At 36.8% G+C, this 13,334-nt stretch overlaps 1 pseudogene; it reads left to right on the top strand.

Annotated features, from left to right (window-relative positions):
- The first annotated feature begins 4,309 nt into the window (after nt 1–4,309).
- On the top strand, nt 4,310–4,407 carry LOC125175861 (uncharacterized; annotated as a pseudogene).
- Nucleotides 4,408–13,334: the final 8,927 nt, after the last annotated feature.

Raw genomic sequence — 13,334 nt, forward strand, 5'->3', positions numbered from 1 at the left:
CCCCCTTCTCTCTGCCCCTGCCCCACTTGTGTTCTCTCGCTCTCTCAAAAATAAATAAACATTTGAAAAAATTTAAAAAGTAACTTCAGAAGTGTAAATGATACTTACAACAAGCCTCATGTGAAAGTTTAATTACATTTCAATTTCATGTATACTTATTTATTTCTCAGACTTTTGAGCAACAGACTTCATTTTAGTTTATTGATTTAGTCTTTCTGAATAAAGGTGGCAAAAACTGCCTGAAAATTAATTAATTAAACAAACCATTCATTTATTTTATTAATAAAATTATTCATTGGTTTTCATTAAAATTATGAATTTTAATTAAATTTAAAAATACTATTCAAAATATACATTATTTATAATGTAAAATTATATAAATATACTTATTCAAAATACAAAATCAAAAAAGTGTAGAAAAGTAATGAACTTTTTCAGGTTTTCTTATTTACAGGTTTGTAGTATTTATACATGCACAAATATTAAAATTCAAAACTACACTAAAACTTAAGGAACACGCTGAATGGTAAGGGATCAATAATCACATAGTTGAATATGTATCTGAATGTTGAAATCCACTGTCTATTAAAGGACTTGTTTCAGTTCCCTTCTCATGTAAAGCTAGGAATGCTTTTGGTTCCATGTGAAAGCAAACAAAGGTTTAAGAAATGAAATGTATTTTCACCTAACAAGAGGTCTGGAGTTGGGCAGCTGCTGACATTTATTCAGTGGCTCAGCAACATGAAGGCAGCACCTCTGCGTTTCCGCAGGACTTCAGAAAGGCTTCCTTAGTACCGGGCTACACATTCACATTTCTGGCAGAAAAGGTGGAGTCAGGATACTGCCAAGGGTGTAACTAATATTTTTGTCAGCAGAAAATATATATACTCCTTCCCCAAATCCCCCCAGGAGACTTCCAGTTATGTTTTAGTAGTTAAAGAAAGCTATGGCATGTAGCCACCCTCTAGTTATAAGGGTTACTAGGCTATTAAGCATTTAACTTCTCCATCTTCTGTTTTCTTGGCAGGCAATGGAAGAGCACTGGACATGGGTTAGCTAGCCAAAATTTTCTGTCATCTCTTATCTTGTTATGTGTTTCTCACCGTTCTCTACTCTATTAGCTGTGAAGTCAACTGCTTCTAAAGGCAATGGATCTAGGTAATATTCTTTTTTTCTAAAAGAGTAAAAAAAATGAAAGAACCAAAACTTTTAAGATAGTCTTTCCCAATAGTAAATGTTGCAGTCACAAATTTGCTTTTTCAATTGAGGAAGAAAATGTTATTGTACTCTAATGATGAAACCAATATGGTAAAAAAAAAAAACACAAAAAAAAAACATTAATGAAAGTAGCTGGGTATCTCTGCAAAGTGCCATCAGTGAGAAGCATACAATAGGAAAATGTTAAGTTCCAATTGATGTCTTATAGAGGCATTTCATTTTTTTTTAGATTAAACTACATAATAGGCTATTGTACTTTTTAAAGTTCTACTTTTTAAAGTCACATAGAATGCTTTACTTTGACCTTGACCTCATTCTTTGGTGTCTTCTTTTTAAACTTTATATTTTACTGTTTCCTCCTGAATGGGATTTCAGACACAATCCTAAATTTTAGCTGTCAGACTTTTTCTTTTTTCTTTTTTTCTGGCAAGACTATGGTTCTTACCCTCATCCATTAATCATTGTTTGGAATTGGATTTTTTTTTCTTTTAGTCCTGTTTCTAAAGAAAGACATTCCAGAATGTACCAGTTTTATAAATATATTTTCTAAAAAGCAGCAAAAAATAAAACAAAGTTTTAAACACATAGTGCATTTTCTTCTAGAAAAAAAAAAGTAAAGTTTAGGCTACTGGCATAATTTTATATGTATGTATATGTATACATACATATTTTTTTTTAGAGCTTTACTTTCAAATTTATTTGCTGCTGTTAGAAATGTAATTAGCATTGTTTTCTCCAACTTGAACCCAGGGGAGGAAAATGAGCCCAGAGTCTCAGGCTACTTCCTCCAGTTTGCCTCCGTGGTAAAAGGAGAACCAAGACGGAAGCAAGAGCTAACAAGTTCTACCAACTTTCCATTCATAGGTTGAAGGCTGGTTGCAAAAAATCCATCATGCCCCTCGTGAGTCCTCGGTGGTAGGAAGACCTGACATTTCTCATCTGTCATCTTTCTCTTTCAAGATCTTCCAAAGGTGTCAGAGCTCTGTCCATAGCACAGAGACACCAGGCAATGAGTGCTTAGAAGAGGAATTACTTTATATATATATTTTTTTTTCAGATAGGAACCAGGGACTCCTGGGTGGCTCAGTCAAACATCTAACTCTCGATTTTGGCTCAGGTCATGATCTCATAGTTGTGAGATGGAGTCCCACATTGGGCTCTACACTGACAGCTTGGAGCCTACTTAAGATTCTCTCTTTTTCCCTCTGCCCCTCCCCTGCTTGTGTGTGATCTCTCTCTCTCTCTCAAAAAAAAAAAAAACCTACATAAGAACCACCAGTATTCATAAACGTATCATTATTGATCAGATTAAAACATGTTACAAGATACTTTCAGTAGTTTAAGTCACTGTTATTGTATATAATAAGTATTCATAAGTAGGAACAGAAAAGAGAGGCTTCCAAATTCAGAACCTACCAAAATTTTCAGAGTTTGGGTCCTATAAACACTAATGCCTAGGAAATATAAGTTTGCTGTTCTAAAAAAGGCTTTCCTAACTGTATTTGCTTGAGCTAATCATTAATTAATCAGAATTCTTGTACTGCACAGCTCTTGTTAATTTGGGAGTCTAAATATACACTTATGGCATAATTGGGATTTTACTGACACTATAGATGTATTCAATCATGTGTTTAATCATTCAATAAATATTTACTGGGCACTATCTGATGTGTCTGAAACTGTGCTAAGTACTGGGGTACTGGGGACTGAGTATATCAATGAACCAGACAGAATGGTCTCTATTACCATGACATATATATAGACTCATGAGAAAGACAACAGACAGAATACACAAGTAAGCACACAAAGACAGATTTAATTGGGTTTTGTTGTTATTGTTTTTTTAATTTTTATTTATTGTGGGAAAGAGAGAACAAGTGGGGGAGGGGCAGAAAGAGAGGAAGGGACAGAATCCCAAGCAGGCTCTGCACTGTCAGCACAGAGCCCAACACAGGGCCCAAACTCACGAACCGTGAGATCATGACCTGAGCCAAAATCAAGAGTCAGACGCTTAACTGACTAAGCTATCCATATGCCCCAAAGACAGACTTAATTATAAACTGTAATTAAGTACAGCCCTTGCTGTTGACTGAATAACAAGTTAAATAACGTTCTTTTGACATGGAAATGTTGAAGAAGACATCTGACCAACAAGAAGTAAAAGGTGATACAAACATAGGGGAATAGATTATTCTTAGCCCTGGAACAGGGCACCAGAGGTTCCTAAATAGGGAAGTATGAATGGGATTTGGTACCCTTAAGAAGCAGGGGGAACGCCAGTGTGTCTGAAACATTTTGAGTAAAAAAAGTATGTATATATGACATAAGGTTAAAGAATAAACCTGGGGGTCAGATCATATAAATTCATATCAAGTCATTCTAAGGATCTGACATTTTATCCCATAGGGAATGGGAAGTTATTGAAGGACTTTGGGCAAGATAGACAAAATGATCAGGATTTATGTGTTTTTTTTAAAGGTTATATAGAAAATGTTTTGGTGAGAAACAAGATAAATACAAAGATGAATTTCTCACAAGAATTGTGCAAATGTTACATATTCTTCCTTATTGGGAATAGAGAAATCCATTGAAATTACTGCAGTTATCTAAAGGAAAAGTGATGGGGCGCCTGGGTGGCTCAGTCAGTTAAGCACCCAACTTTGGCTCAGGTCATGATCTTGCGGTCCATGAGTTCAAGCCCCACAACGGGCTCTGTGCTGACAGCTCAGAGCCTGAAGCCTGCTTCGGATTCTGTGTCTCCCTCTCTCTCTGCCCCTCCCCTGCTCACACTCTGTCTCTCTCAAAAATAAATAAACGTTAAATTTTTTTTTTAAATAAAGGAAAAGTGACAGTTGCTTGGACTGGAGGCGTAACTATGATAACGTGGAGAAGTGGCCAGGTATTTTAGACACAAAGAACAGGACTTACTGAAAGACTAGAAGTGGCTATGAGAAAAAATAGCAACGACAGCTGCCTCTCAGGATCTGGCTTAAGGAGAAGATCAGGAAAGAGAGATCATTCTAGAAGCTCTGGAAAGAGAGATCAAGAATTTAGTTTCTCAAAAGGGAACTAAAACACACTTGACCCATGCAACCTCTTGTAGTTTCTATATCAAAATTGGAATAATGCAAAGATTAGCATGACCCCTTTACATGGCTGGTTCATATTTGTGAAGTATTGCAAAAATTTAAAAAAGAACTCACTTCTAAAAGGAAAAGTATTTGGGGTGCCTGGGTGGTTCAGTCAGTTAAGTGTCTTCCTTTGGCTCACATCATGATCTCACAGTTCATGGGTTCGAGCCCTGCATCGGGCTCTGTGCTGACAGCTCAGAGCCTGGAGCCTGCTTCAATTCTATGTCTTCTTCTCTTTCTGCCCCTCCCTCACTTGTGCTCTGTCTCTCTGTGTCTCTCAAAAATAAACAGTAAATATTAAAAATTAAAAATAAATAAATAAATGGAAAAGTATAAAGAAAAAAACAAATTAAAATAAATAACATTACCAAGAAACATTAAAGGAGTAACATCAAGTATACTACTTTATACCCTAAACACAAATTAATTCAAGTCTCTTATGGAAAGACAAGATGTCAAATTTGGTTTAAAAAAAAAACAGATCTGTTATGTACAACAAACACACTTAATGTGATAAACAGAGTTAGAAAATATAGGGATGATCAAAGAGATGCTAAGAAATTTGAATAAAGAATCAGGAGTGGCATATATTAGTCAAGATGAAATATAAGGATAAAAAAATAACTAGGACAGAGAGACAATATGTTATGATACAAGACATAATCATGTAGCAGTCATTAGCCTATGCATCAAACAATGTGGCAACTATACTCACATAAAAAATAAATATTAGAAATATCTATCAAGAGCAACACCTGGGTGGCTCAGTTGGTTAAGCATCCAACTTCTGCTGGGGTCATGATCTCATGGTCTATGAGTTCGAGCCCCATGTGGGGCTCTGTGCTGACACCTCAGAGCCTGGAGCCTGCTTCAGATTCTCTCTCTCTCTCTCTCTCTCTCTCTCTCTCTCTCTCTCTCTCTCTCTCAAAAATGAATAAACATTAAAAAGAAAAGAAATATCTATCAAGACAATATGATAAAATTGACATTAGCAATTAATAATACTATCAAAAACCTTCAAATTATCTATGTTAAGATTTAGATGTCTCCCCATGAAGACATCGGACAAGCAGTTCAGGGCTGAGAACAGCACTGTTGTGACACTTCTACATGTAGTGCTTTCATGCCCATATATGCATTCACATGGTAGATGATGATTCTTTTAATGTTTCAGACCTACAGCAATTAGAGACTGACATTAGTCTCACCAGGTCTTGCTTGGGTTTAGTTCCAATACAATGGGAGAAAAGTTTTAGGACATAAAGAGGATTGTTTTACTCCTTCATTACTGCATCAAGAAAACCCTAAGCAATAACCAGATATTACATGCACTCTTTACAGTCCTCTGGCAAGGTAACATTTTTTCAAAGTCCATGTGGCTTGGACACCTAACCTTACCTAGCTTACTTGGTCCTTGGGCAAACACATAAAGACAGCTTTGCCTACAGCCCACAGACAGGCTTGAGGACAATTACCAAGCAATGATTTGAATGGGATAATAGATTCTAACTTGTTTTATTACCTTTCCTGGAGCAGAAACCAAGGCCTCAAGTGACATCCAATTATAGTTCTTAATTCATGTGAGGCATGTTCAATGCTGACATCAAATCACAACATCCTTAACCTCACTTGGGTGCCGAAAGACAAGATTTTCTTCTATTCTCTAGAATAAACTTCAAGTAGCAAATATACATAATTGGCTAGGCAAAGAGGGATTTCTCACAGGAATCTGCAATATGTGCAATTTGTCTTCTCTCCTTGTTACAGTATGTATAATTTATCTTGTGAGAAATGAATGGGAAAAGGGCACAGGGGTCTTTCTGCAACTTGGTTATTAGTCACAACCTATTAATACCATATTCTTCCCAAGAGAGATGAGTAATGCCACAGCCCCATGATATCAGAGGCTTGGAAAGGACTCCTATAACATGGAGTATTGCAGGTAGAATTAGATGAGGATTCTGGTCATGGATTAAAGGGAAAGAGACTAATTAAAAATAACTCCAGGGGTGCCTGGGTGGCTCAGTCGGTTGAGTGTCCGATATCGGCTCAGGTCATGATCTCGCGGTTGGTGGGTTCGAGCCCCGCATAGGGCTCTGTGCTGACAGCTCAGAGCCTGGAGCCTGCTTCGGATTCTGTCGGTCTGTCTGTCTGTCTGTCTCTCTCTCTCTCTCTCTGCGCCTCCCCCACTCACACTCTGGCTCTCTCTCCCTCAAGGATAAATAAACATTAAAAAAATTTTTTAAATAATAATTCCAAGATTTTCTGAGAAAGTTCAGAATAAGGGTCACATTTTGGAAGAGAAATTCAATTTAAAACAAATGAAATGTTTTTCCCAAATGTGAATATCCATCAAGTACCTGGAAGTGTGGGAGATGTTCAGAAGACAGATTAACAAGAATACTTATTGTTTGGGTTTAATTCACACAGAGGCAATGATGTGTATGAATGTTAACTGAGTGCCTTTGTAGTAACTGTATTTTCTAGTTGTTGACATTATTTAACTGATAATTTATTGCCTAAGTTTGTGGCTTATATAAATTGTAATAATCTTAGTAAATACCAAAAACAAAAAGTGTAAATAATCATTCCTGTTAGATGTTAGGTCTTGCAGCAGGTGAAAGAACCCTTGAAAATAAACCAAATTTTAAACTAAAACTTTACTTTTAGAGTATCTAAAATACTTTAGAGTATTAAACTAATTTTTTTTTATTTTTAGAGTATCTACCTTTAAAATAATGTACACACACACACACACACACACAAACACACACACACTTAGGTAGAAGTAACATAAAAGCCTTTGCAAATATTCCTTAGGTTAAAGAAAAGATAACATTGTGAATTATATGTGGAAGTGATGGTTTGTTTACTGGCTGTTCAAGGAGTCTTGATCCCCCTTTCTGCCTCTATTCCTGCACACAGTATCCACATCCCCACCCTCTGCCCAGGAACAGACGAGAGCCTAGAACCACAGCCAGGTGGTTGTTCCATGGGGATAACAAAGGGCCAGAAGTTCTCCCTGTCCTTCCAACTCCACCCTTTTCATTTCTCTTTCCGTTTTTCCAGGTTCAGAATTCCTCCCTAGTCTCTGAAAGAAAAAAAGAAAAAAACGGAGTCTGCAAGTTTGCTTGTTCTTTTCTTTTTTTTTTTTTTAATTGAAGTTAGTTAACATATAGTGTAATAATGGTTTCAGGAGTAGATTTTAGTGATTCATCACTTACATATAACCCCCAGTGCTCATCCCAACAAGTGTCCTCCTTAATGCCCATCACCCATCTAGCCCACCCTCATCCACTTCCCCTCCAGCAACTCTCAGTTTGTTCTCTGTTTTTAAGAGTCTCTCATGGGGTGCCTGGGTGGCTCAGTCGGTTAAGCGTCCGACTTCGGCTCAGGTCATGATCTCATGGTCCGTGAGTTCAAGCCCCACGTCAGGCTCTGTACTGACAGCTCAGAGCCTGGAGCCTGTTTCCGATTCTGTGTCTCCCTCTCTCTCTGACCCTCCCCCGTTTATGCTCTGTCTCTGTCTCAAAAATAAACATTAAAAATAAATAAAAAAGAGTATCTTATGGTTTACCTCCCTCTCTGTTTTTATCTTATTTTCTCTTCCCTTCCCCTACGTTCATCTGTTTGGTGTCTTAAATTCCACATAAGAGTTAAATCATATATTTGTCTTTCTCTGACTGCCTTATTTTACTTAACATAATACACTCTAGTTACATCCACACTGTTGCAAATGGCAAGATTTCATTATTTTTGATTGCCAAGTAATATTCCATGGTACATACATACCACACGGGACTGGGGGAGTGGTGAGGGGAAGGAACACGTTTGTGCACAAATGATGGAGAATATGAGGAAAGAATGTTCATAATCCAATCAAGTCACACTCATAGCATGTCTTCTTTTTCTCTTACCATAAAAGATGTTATCAGGGTTTTTCTCCCTACTTAAAAGATCTTAAAAGAATCATGTCTTACCCAACTCAATTAGTGTTTAGTGAGTGAGAACATGAGTGAATGAATAGATGAGTGAATGAATAGATGAGTTAATGAAATTTTCTTCTTCAGAGTGGGGGCTAAAGATGTTTGAATAGGGCTTTTTCAGTTTACAAGTTTCTCAATATACATTTTGTCATTTAATTCTTGATAGAGTTGCATAAAGTAATTTTAAAGATAAAAAAACTAAGGTAATTTAAAATACTTTTTAATATTTACTTATTTTTGAGAGAGAGTGTGTGTGTATGTGTAAGCAGGGGAGGGGCAGAGAGAGAGGGAGACACAGAATCTGAAGCAGGCTCCAGGCTCTGAGTTGTTCGCACAGAGCCCGACACGGGGCTCGAACTCATGAACTGTGAGATCATGACCTGAGCTGAAGTTAGTTGCTTAACTGACTGAGTCACCTAGGCACCCCAAAACTAAGATAATTTTGAAATTACGACACGAATCCAGGTCTTCTGACTCCAACTAGTTGCCATTTTCATTCTATGAGTCTGTGTCTTTAGAAGAATGAGAGAAATTAGAACAGTGATGTCTGAGGCTAGAGAAGGAGGATGTTTATTAAAGAATCCATGAATAGGCCAATAAAGGGCAGCCTAGGCCCATGGAAGCAGGTACTCATTCACTTGGCCCCATTTGAGCTTCCTTCCTCTTACCGGTGGTTCTTGAGTTGCCTCAGGAGCTACATGACTCAGATGCCCAGTATCTTGACTGCCATGTCCTATTCTCCTCTCCATGTAGTAAGTGTTTTGCTTTTCTGATTGCCTGTGCCCTCACTCCCACCCCCCATAAAAAACTCTTTGGAAGACCAGTATAAACTCCTCTTATGGACTACAGCCACTCCCAATCCCACTTGAGAGTAAGAGTAATACCTGATCCCAGGTCCCCTAGGCCATTCCTTGGTTTTCACGCTTGTAATGTCAACTGCCAACTACTTACAACTTCCATTGCCAAATATAGTGCTGATCCCTTTAAGTGTTTAACTATTAACCCTCTAACATACCCATGGCATTTATATTATAATTATTATTTTCCTGTCAAAGGAATCAAGATCAGAAAAATAAGGTAACTTAGCTAAGGTCAGTGACACAGTTAATTAGTACAGGAGCTCCATGTCAACTTCAGGTCTGGCTAATGGCAAAGCCCAGGTTCTTCCGTAGCATCAGGTACCTTGTGCAGGTACTCCATCTCCAGTGAGCCCTTCTTGACAGTCATATCTAAAACAACACCTGCCCCCAGTCACTCCTTGTTCTTTTACCCTGCCTTGTTTTTCTTCAGACCATTGACCCTCATGTGTAAATTGATTTTTGTCCCCATGACTAAAATCTAAGCTTCCAGAGGGCGGGGACTTACCATTTTTGTTTGTTGCTGCCTTCTCCATTGCGTAAAGCAGAGCCTGGCAATAGTTTTATCTCAATAAATACTTTTTTAAATATATGGATGTATAATTCTAGAATACTTGTTATTTCAGTTTCTAAGTATAGTTCCCTCAATATTTTTCCTGTGAGAATGAGGGCAAAGTTATATATAGAAAAATTAAGAAAGGGTATGAGAGACAATCTAAGTAATGCTAAACAGCAGGAAGAGTAACTAATGTTTTTGACATTATACATTCATTTACATGTCAGGGTATTCCAGCCCGGTATTACTGACAGATTTCCTAATCAGCTTACAATGCTGCAACAAACATTCCCCAAATCTCAGTGGCTCACAATAGCAAGCCTGTATTTCCTGCTTGCTTTACAGGAGGCTTGACTTAGCTCTACGTGTCTTCACATTCTTGGTCCCAAGCTGAAGGATAGTCACTACCTAGGCCATACTGTTCTCTTAACAGAAAGCAGACATTCGAGGAGAGACATGGCCAATCCACAGAAGTACTTTCAATATTATGTCTATTCACATTCCATTAGCCGAAACTAGTGATATGATCAAGCCAAAGTCAATGGAAAAAACAATGCATATAAGAATTCAAGGAAAGGGGTGCCTGGGTGGCTCAGTTGGTTAAGCATCCAACTTTAGCTTGGGTCGTGATCTCATGGTACATGCATTCAAATCCCACATCAGGCTCTCTGCTGTTAGCACAGAGCCCACTTTGGATCCTCTGTTTCCTTCTCTCTCTCTCTCGCTCGCTCGCTCAAAAATAAATAAACATTAAAAAATTATAAAAACAATTCAAGGCAAGATCAAGGAATGAGTAAGACAATATACTATATAGATACTACATTTCTAGATCTCTCTATGTAAGATCATTTCCTTCACTGATTGCACACATTTATAAATGACCCATCTTATATTTTTCATCAAGCTTTTTCTTTCCTAAGTACACACTTGTGTCTACTGAATATTGGCCAGATCTTCATTATACGTTTTTCCCAACTTTGTACAGACTGACTTTTAATATGAATTTCTAACTTACTCTCAAATTTGGCCTCATTGACAAATTTAATCGTATTCAGTCAAATATGACCGAAGTCCATGAAAACCAAGGTCATTGGAAAGACCTTTATTTTTTGAACATAGAAATCTCATGAAATGATTTGTCCATAACAAAATCAATAGAGCATTTGATTCTTCAGCTGTGAAATACCCAACATGCTTAGTCAGAGAAAATACAACCTTAGTTTTAAAGACTTCCTTAAGTATCATGAAAATTTTGCTGTTCTTGGAACTTTATCAATATTTCATGATGATATTCTTCTCTTCAGGAGAACCTAAGAAAAATATTCTATTAATCATGGAGATATTAAAACTATCTGTCACTTGTAGCATGCATATGTAATAAAGTAATCAGATAAAATTGATATCAGAGACAAATGGTCCACATTAAAAATGTCTGCTCAAACTTCTGAAATTACTTCTTTTATGATGATCTCAGTAACTAAACCTCTCAATTTGCAAATGAAGATAAACGAGAAGATAATTTTTTAAACTCTGAATTGTAGAACAGAATAAAGAGAGGCCTAAAGTGGCTAACAGTGTAATAGCTGAAAAAAATGCCTTCACACTTTTCAAGACAAATAAATAGACGAATTAACCTACTGGCTATTTTCTTGAACATTTATTTCAAATTCTCCAAAAATTTAATTTAAAATGAAACTAATGGAAGCATGTGAACTTAAGCAAATATTTATATATGTATGGGTTTTAGTTTTAAAATGTGTACATATAGAGTTAGACTGGGGCTCCTGGGTGGCTCAGTTGGTTGAGTGTCCAACTCTTGATTTTGGCTCAAGTCATGATCCCAGGGTGGGTCATGGGATTGAGTCCCATGTTTGGCTCTATGTTAAGCGTGGAGCCTGCTTGAGGTTCTCTCTTTCTCTCCCTCTCCCTCTCTTGCCCACTGTGCTCACTCTCTCTCCAAAATTAAAATTTAAAAAATTAACTAAAAATAAATAAAATGAAGAGTTAGACTAGAATCAGTATGTCCCATATGCCCTGGAAGATAGTGAATTAAAAAAAAAAAAAAGGAGCTGAAATGAGGTCAATGAATATGCTAGGTGACAAAAATTGTTATTTGCTTCCCAATATCTATTTTTCCCAACTTCCTCACCAGTGGAATCCTGATTTGGTTCAGAATGACAATGTTCCTGCCTTAAAAAGTCTCACTTTCATAGACTTCAGGCTTCCTAAGAACATATAACCTAGTTCTGACCATGATCTTTAAGCAAAAACCTATTGGGTGATTCCCCTAGGAAAGTAATTGCAACACAGCGCCTATAAACGTTTCTGAGAACTTCAGGTGGAAAATCACCCGATAACACTAGCTGAGCAGAAAGACTGAAGGAGTTCAGATCATGATGATATAATGAAGCCACTGAACCAGCCCTGAGCTGCCTACCCCTGGACTTCTTTTTATTAAAAAGTGAAGTGAAGTGAAGTGAAGTGAAGTGAAATGAAATGAAATGAAATGAAATGAAATGAAATGAAATAAAATAAAATAAAATAAAATAAAGTAAAGTAAAATAAAATACTAAAATAAAATAAAATAAAATAAAAACCTCTCTTTAGTTAAACCAGTATAATTGGGTGTCTGTTAGATGCAGCTGTCTCAATTCTTGACTCAAAATCTCTCTCAGTCACTCAGATGTTCACTAGCTAATAAAAACCCTGAAAATCCCTGTGATAAAGAAATCTATTTAACTTTCTTTAACAGGAAATTTCTCAAACTTATTCATCAGCAGATAACTGATAATTTGCCTATAAACTATCATCCTAATGTCCACCTTTTAGTAAACATTTAACCAGAGGTCTTAAAAGGCATAGGAATTTAACATTCTGTAATTACATAATTAAAAATCTAAAAGCCTATGTATTTCCATAGCCACAATTGCCTGGAATCCCATACTTCTTAGGAAGGGTTTTTTACCAGTGACCATTACTGACATAGCCATTACTCAAAGAGCATTCTCAGTCTCCATAGGTGTTGGGTGTGCCTGTGACCTTTACAGGGCTTAGGCAAAGAAGCCCTGAAAATTATCTTTCCTCCTTATTCTGATTCATCCAGGGATGACTGTTGAAACTTAAGGCAGAAAATGTTCTATCTAATTCCTAAAGAAATGTAAGCAGGAGAAAATTACATAACCTTTCTCTGGATTTAGATTTACGTTGCCCAGCTTCTAGTACTATAAGCACTTGATCAGCATTCGCTGACTGGTATTTGACTTCCCTTTATTTTTTCTCTATGTTTCAACCACTGGAGAAAAAGTTCCTTAACTTAGCCATGGTTATGTCAAACTAATAGACAAAAGTACTGAATGTGTGGAAATGCTTTGTTCATACTAATGTTTTTCAAGTAAGTTTCTGCATCTAGTAATTAATTTCATCACCACCATACATAACATAGTCCCTATTTTCAGAGCTCTATGTTAAGCACAGATGAGCCTCGAGGAAGGTAAATGCTTTGACTCTTATCCTATATTCTAAATGAAGAGGAAGTACACAGAGAAAAATAATTGGGGAAAATGGTACTTTATCAATTTGTGCTTAG

The sequence above is a fragment of the Prionailurus viverrinus genome, chromosome C2 (genome assembly GCF_022837055.1).
Source record: "Prionailurus viverrinus isolate Anna chromosome C2, UM_Priviv_1.0, whole genome shotgun sequence".
NCBI classification, from domain to species: Eukaryota; Metazoa; Chordata; class Mammalia; order Carnivora; family Felidae; genus Prionailurus; species Prionailurus viverrinus.